Source organism: Telopea speciosissima, chromosome 3 (genome assembly GCF_018873765.1).
Source record: "Telopea speciosissima isolate NSW1024214 ecotype Mountain lineage chromosome 3, Tspe_v1, whole genome shotgun sequence".
Classification (NCBI taxonomy): Eukaryota; Viridiplantae; Streptophyta; class Magnoliopsida; order Proteales; family Proteaceae; genus Telopea; species Telopea speciosissima.
In genome coordinates, this window is record NC_057918.1 from 69,712,285 (window position 1) to 69,718,284 (window position 6,000).

The following is a 6,000-nucleotide window of genomic DNA, read 5'->3' on the forward strand; positions in this document are numbered from 1 at the left end:
TACTTTTTTATATAATAGTATTTTGATCCAATGAAAAATATTACAAAAACAATTCAATACAATACTATAATAATATAATAATATAATAATCTTCTATTCCTAAATAAAAAAATCATAGTGGGATCATGGGCACCATAAACCCCATAGATATGGAAAATCGCTAAGACATGCAATTGGACTGTGATCATGTGGCAGTAGTGGGAGCCTTCATTTGAAAACACTGGTTCTAGATTCTTCAAAGTAAATTGCGTAATTGAATCGATTCTTTCACTAGCAATTCTTTGTGGGATTGTTCATGGTAATATTCGTTTATGATGAGAATCATCTATATTAGAATTAAAGAGATTATCTTTAAAGAATCACTCCCATCTCCTCATAGTGATAACGACTAAAGTGGAGATCAATTTCATGTTTTGCCATTGCAGTAATTAAGAGAGTTCTGTCCATAGTTAGTAAGTTCGGGTATGGTAATAATATGGGAACAGATACGTACGGTAATTAATCGATTCACATGGCAATAGTTCGATCTAAAAAATCCTGTGCAATAAAACGCATACGACAACTAATTGGTACGTGTTTAATATGTGTTTTAATATGATTGTTCTGAATTAGTATGGGAGCAAAAATACGGATTTATCCTAGTACAAATCAAGGAGAAAACTGATTTTTTTGCAAGTAGATTTTAATCTTCTCATGCATTAATGAACACTTAAAACCAATATGGCTTTCCAATTTGAAATCATTTCCCATCTTTTGGATCTTTACATCTAATATTAATTAAGTTTAACCAATTAATACGACATTTGATACAACGATTAATACATAAATATGTATTAATATTTAATACAACAATTAATACAACATTTAGGTTTAGGTTTGAGGTTTTTATTTTGTTTAATTAAATTAAAATACATAAATATGTATTAATACAATAATTAATACGATTGTTTTTAAAAGTCACGTACGGAATTAAGCTATCCCCATAGAATACGGCAATATTGATATATATTGCCCTCTCTTCACGGTATTCTCTCTTCTACAAGGCAACCCTATCCCATGTAATCAAATAAAATATAGAATCCCATAAAATCTCAAACATGTATGGCAAGTGTATCAGATTAGGGTTCCCACATTCCTATTGTTTCTCCTTGTAACCTATTGTATATAAATTGTCTCTTTGAGACTATAGTGAAATTAATGAATGATAATACACTTCAACATGGTATCATCCGCTATTGGCTAATGCCCCTCTCCCTTGTTCGATCCTGGTTTCTCCTTGAAACCCTAGTCCCTTCTCATCTACTGCAATGGGTGACTCTTCCTCACCCTTACCCCCTTCCCTTCAGGCGCGCATCACTTTGTCTCTCTCAAACTCACCTCTACAAACTACCTTCTCTGGCGCAAGCAACTAACTGCGTATCTCAAGGGGCAGAATCTTTTCTCATACGTTGATGGCAGCAGTGTGTGTCCATCTCCTCCTATTGATCCCTCTTCATGGTAGCAGCAAGATTCGGCTATTGTTAGCCTTCTTCTCTCTTCTTTATCTGAGAGTGTATTGTCCTTGGTTCTTGACAAGGAAACTAGCCATGCTATATGGGACGCCCTTCATGAGGCTTTTGGATCCACTTCTTCTACTCGCCTGATGTCTCTCAACATGACCCTGCAGAATCTTCAACAACTCCCGGATGAGTCTATTGCCTTGTACCTTCAACGTGCAAAGCTTCTGGCCGATGAATTGGCTGCAGTCGGGAAACCACTTGCAACCGTTGATTTTAATATATATGTTCTTCGTGCACTTTGCTCCGATCTGCAGGATATTGTCCCTTCTTTGCTCACTCAACGGGTACCTCCCTCCTACACTGAACTCAATGGCATATTGTTGAGCCATGAGAGTATGAAAGAGTTCCAAAAATTAAAGGACTGAAGTTCCCATTGCTACTGCTACCCCCCCTCTGCAAACACTGCCCAGGCCAATATTGCTGCTTCCTCTGATGCCGGTTCCACTGCTACTCGGGGTGACCGTGGGCGTGGTGGCCGTGGTCGTGGAGGCAATCTGTTTTGTACCCATTGCAAACGCACAAACCACAATGTTGACCGGTGCTTCTACCGCCATCTCCCCCCTAACCCATACCCCTCCCAACCGTACACTCACTACTCCACCCCCACATATTACCGCCCTCCCCACCCATACTCCACCCCTCCATCACCTCATCCGAATCCTCCCCTGCTACCTACCCCATCTTATCCCCCATCCACTGCCCTGATTTGGTACCCCGACACGGGTGCTACCCATCACGTTGCTCCAGATATCTAGTCCTTTTCTTCCTTTGATGGTTATAATGGTTCAGATCAGTTGCATGTCGGTAATGGTAAGGGACTGCCCATATTACATATTGGTCATTCTTCCCTACCCTCTCATTCTCCTAATCGCCCCTTATCTCTTCACAATATTTTGCATGCTCCCTCCATTACTAAGTCTTTATTATCTGTCCAAAAATTTTGCATTGATAATTATGTTTATTTTGAATTTCACCCCTCTCATTTTTTTGTCAAGGATCAGGTGTCCAAGGAAATTCTTCTCTCCGAACCGAGTAAAGACGGGCTATATACATTGACCTCTTCACCACACTCTTCTTCCCCTACTGTCTCTGTTGCTGAACGTACTTCCATCGATGGTTGGCATCACCGCCTTGGTCACCCTCATGAAAATCTTCTTCGGTTTATGCTCAAGGAATATCATATGCCGTGTCATTCCACACGTCTGCAATCTGTCTGTCCGTCCTGCCAGTCCGGCAAGGCTAGTCGTCTCTCTTTGCGTGAAACACATAGTCGCAATCTTTTCCCTTTAGATCTTATTCACAGTGATGTATGGGGACCTTCCTTGCCTTTCTCTAAGGATGGCCATAAGTATTTTGTCATTTTTGTGGACGATAATACCAACTTTATCTGGTTTTTCCCTTTGGTTAAGAAATCTGATGTTTTTAATACATTTGTTTCTTTTCAAATTCTTGTTGAACGACAGTTTTCTCAAAAAATTATGGCTGTCCAGACTGACTGGGGTGGTGAATATCGCACTCTCCCAACTTTTTTTGCCAAACTTGGGATCTCTCATCGTCTATCCTGTTCCCATACCATGAGCAATAAGGGTTTGTGGAACGCTGTCATCGACACATTGTTGAGACCGGCCTTACCCTTCTTGCTCATGCCTCGGTTCCCCTTCATTAGTGGCACTTTGCATTTGATACGGCTGTGTACCTCATTAATCGCATGCCCTCTCGTGTATCTCATTGGGTTTCCCCTTTTCAACTCATTCACCATAAACTCATTCTTGCTCGTTTTTGGTTGTTTATGTTTTCCTCTCCTTTGTCCCTACAATGCTCACAAATTGGATTTTCATTCCAAACCGTGTTTTTTTCTTGGTTACAGTCCTTCTCACGCAGGCTATCGGTGTCCTGATCTCTCCACCAATTGCATGTATATAGCTCGCCACATTCGGTTCAATGAGACGGCATTTCCCTTTCAATCCACTTTACAGGGTTCCTCTACACCCAACCCCACCCTTCCTGCGGCTCCTTGGGGTGTCCTCCCTACCCAGGTGCCTCTACCCACACCTGTGCCGGCTCTTCCCCTTGCGCCTTCCCTCCCCCTTCTCCTACACCTCCGACTCAACCCACGATGCTGCCCCCTCCTCATGAATCCCCTGCTGGCTCCCCTGACACCCCATCTCCCTCACCCTCTCCTGCTGGCCGAATCCGTACTTTGGTGGACATATACAACTCCACCCAACCCATACCTCCCCCTTCCCATGTTCCCCATGCCCTAACTACCACCACCACCCCTCCCCCCACAGAACCCACTTGCTACTCCCAGGCTCGCAAATTTCCTGAGTAGCGGGTAGCAATGTCTGATGAGTTCAATGCACTGGTTAAAAATGGGACATGGTCTTTGGTACCTCGCTCTCCTCACATGAATTTGATTGGGTGCAAATGGGTTTATAGGATCAAGCGCAAGGCTGACGGTTCACTTGAGCGCTATAAGGCTCGCCTAGTCGCCAAAGGGTTCCATCAACTTGAGGGCCCAGATTACACAGACACCTTCAGCCCTATAGTGAAGCCGACCACTGTTCGCTCTATTTTAGCCATTGCTATCTCTCAGGGCTGGGCGATACGTCAGTTGGATGTCCACAACGCCTTTCTTCATGGTGTTCTTTTAGAGGAGGTATATATGGTTCAACCACCTGGGTTTGAGGATTCTTCTAAGCCTGATCACATATGCAGGTTGCATCGTTCCTTGTATGGCCTCAAACAAGCCCCTCGGGCATGGTTTCATCGGCTTACATGTTTTTTGCTCTAGCTTGGCTTTACCGCATCTCGCACAGATCCATCATTGTTTATTTTCTGTAAAGGTTCGTTGTTGATTTATGTCCTCATTTATGTCGATGATATTATTGTGACCAACAATAGCTCCAGTCAGATTACCACTTTGCTCTCCAAGCTGGCTACCGAATTTTCTATTAAAGATCTTGGGTCACTTCACTTTTTCTTGGGCATTGAAGTCATTCCCCAATCAAAGGGTGTTCTTCTCTATCAAGGCTGTTATATTAAGGATCTTCTCGAGCGTGCTGGTATGAGTGATTGCAAGCCTATCTCTACACCTATGGCTACCTCTCCCCCATCTGACACAGGGGGTGCTCTTATGACCGATCCTACTAAGTACCGGTCTATTGTTGGCGTGCTTCAGTATGTCACATTGACACGCCCCGATGTAGCCTTTTCTGTTAATCGGGTTTTCCAGTTTATGCATGCTCCCACCGACTCTCATTGGGCTATGGTTAAGCGTATCTTGCGCTATTTGAAAGGCACTATGAGTCATGGTTTGTTACTTCAACGTTCCTCGACCCACTGTTTGCAAGCAATTTTAGATGCAGACTGGGCTGGTAGTGGCTCTGATCGCCGCTCCACAGGTGCATATGCCATCTTTTTGGGTCCCAACTTGATTTCATGGAACTCTCGTAAGCAGAAGACTGTGGCCCGTAGCTCCACTGAGTCTGAATACAAAGCCCTTGCAGATGCTTCTGCAGAGTTGATATGGCTGGAGGCTCTTTTCAAAGAAATTGGATTCCCTCTCCAAGGCCCACCCGTGCTTTGGTGTGACAATATTGGTGCAACCTATCTGTCAGCCAATCCAGTCTTCCACGCCCGCACCAAGCACATTGAGATTGACTTCCATTTTGTACGGGAACATGTTGCCAATTGTCAGCTCTCCGTTCAGTTTATTTCCACAACTGATCAAATTGCTGATGCTCTCACCAAAAGTCTATCCACCATGTGGTTTCAATTTCTTTGGGACAAGCTGAAGGTTCACCAGGCTGACCCTCCATCTTGAGGGGGTGTATTGACATATATTGCCCTCTCTTCACGGTATTCATAGGAAACTCAATCTCTTCCACAAGGCAATCATATCCTATGTAATCACATAAAATATAGAATCCCATATAATCTCAAATATGTATGGCAAGTGTATCAGATTAGGGTTCCCATGTTCCTATTGTTTCTCCTTGTAACCGATTGTATATATATTGTCTCTTTGAGACTATACTGAAATTAATGAATGATAATACACTTCAACAGGCAAGAGTTTCTCCTTGTAACCTATTGTATATGTATTGTCTCTTTGAGACTATACTGAAATTAATGAATGATAAATTAATGAATGATAATACAGTTCAACAGGCAAGAGTTTCTCCTTGTAACCTATTGTATATGTATTGTCTCTTTGAGACTATACTGAAATTAATGAATGATAATACACTTCAACTGGCAAGAGTTAGGAATTTGAATTATACGATCGAATACGATAATTAATACGCGAACTTACTAACTATGGTTCTATCTTCTTTTTTTTTTATATCTAATTTTCTCTCTCCTAATCATTTTATCAGGGTTGGTGAAACTTTTGACATCGATATCCAATACCAACATGGAAGTACAAGGCTGGTAA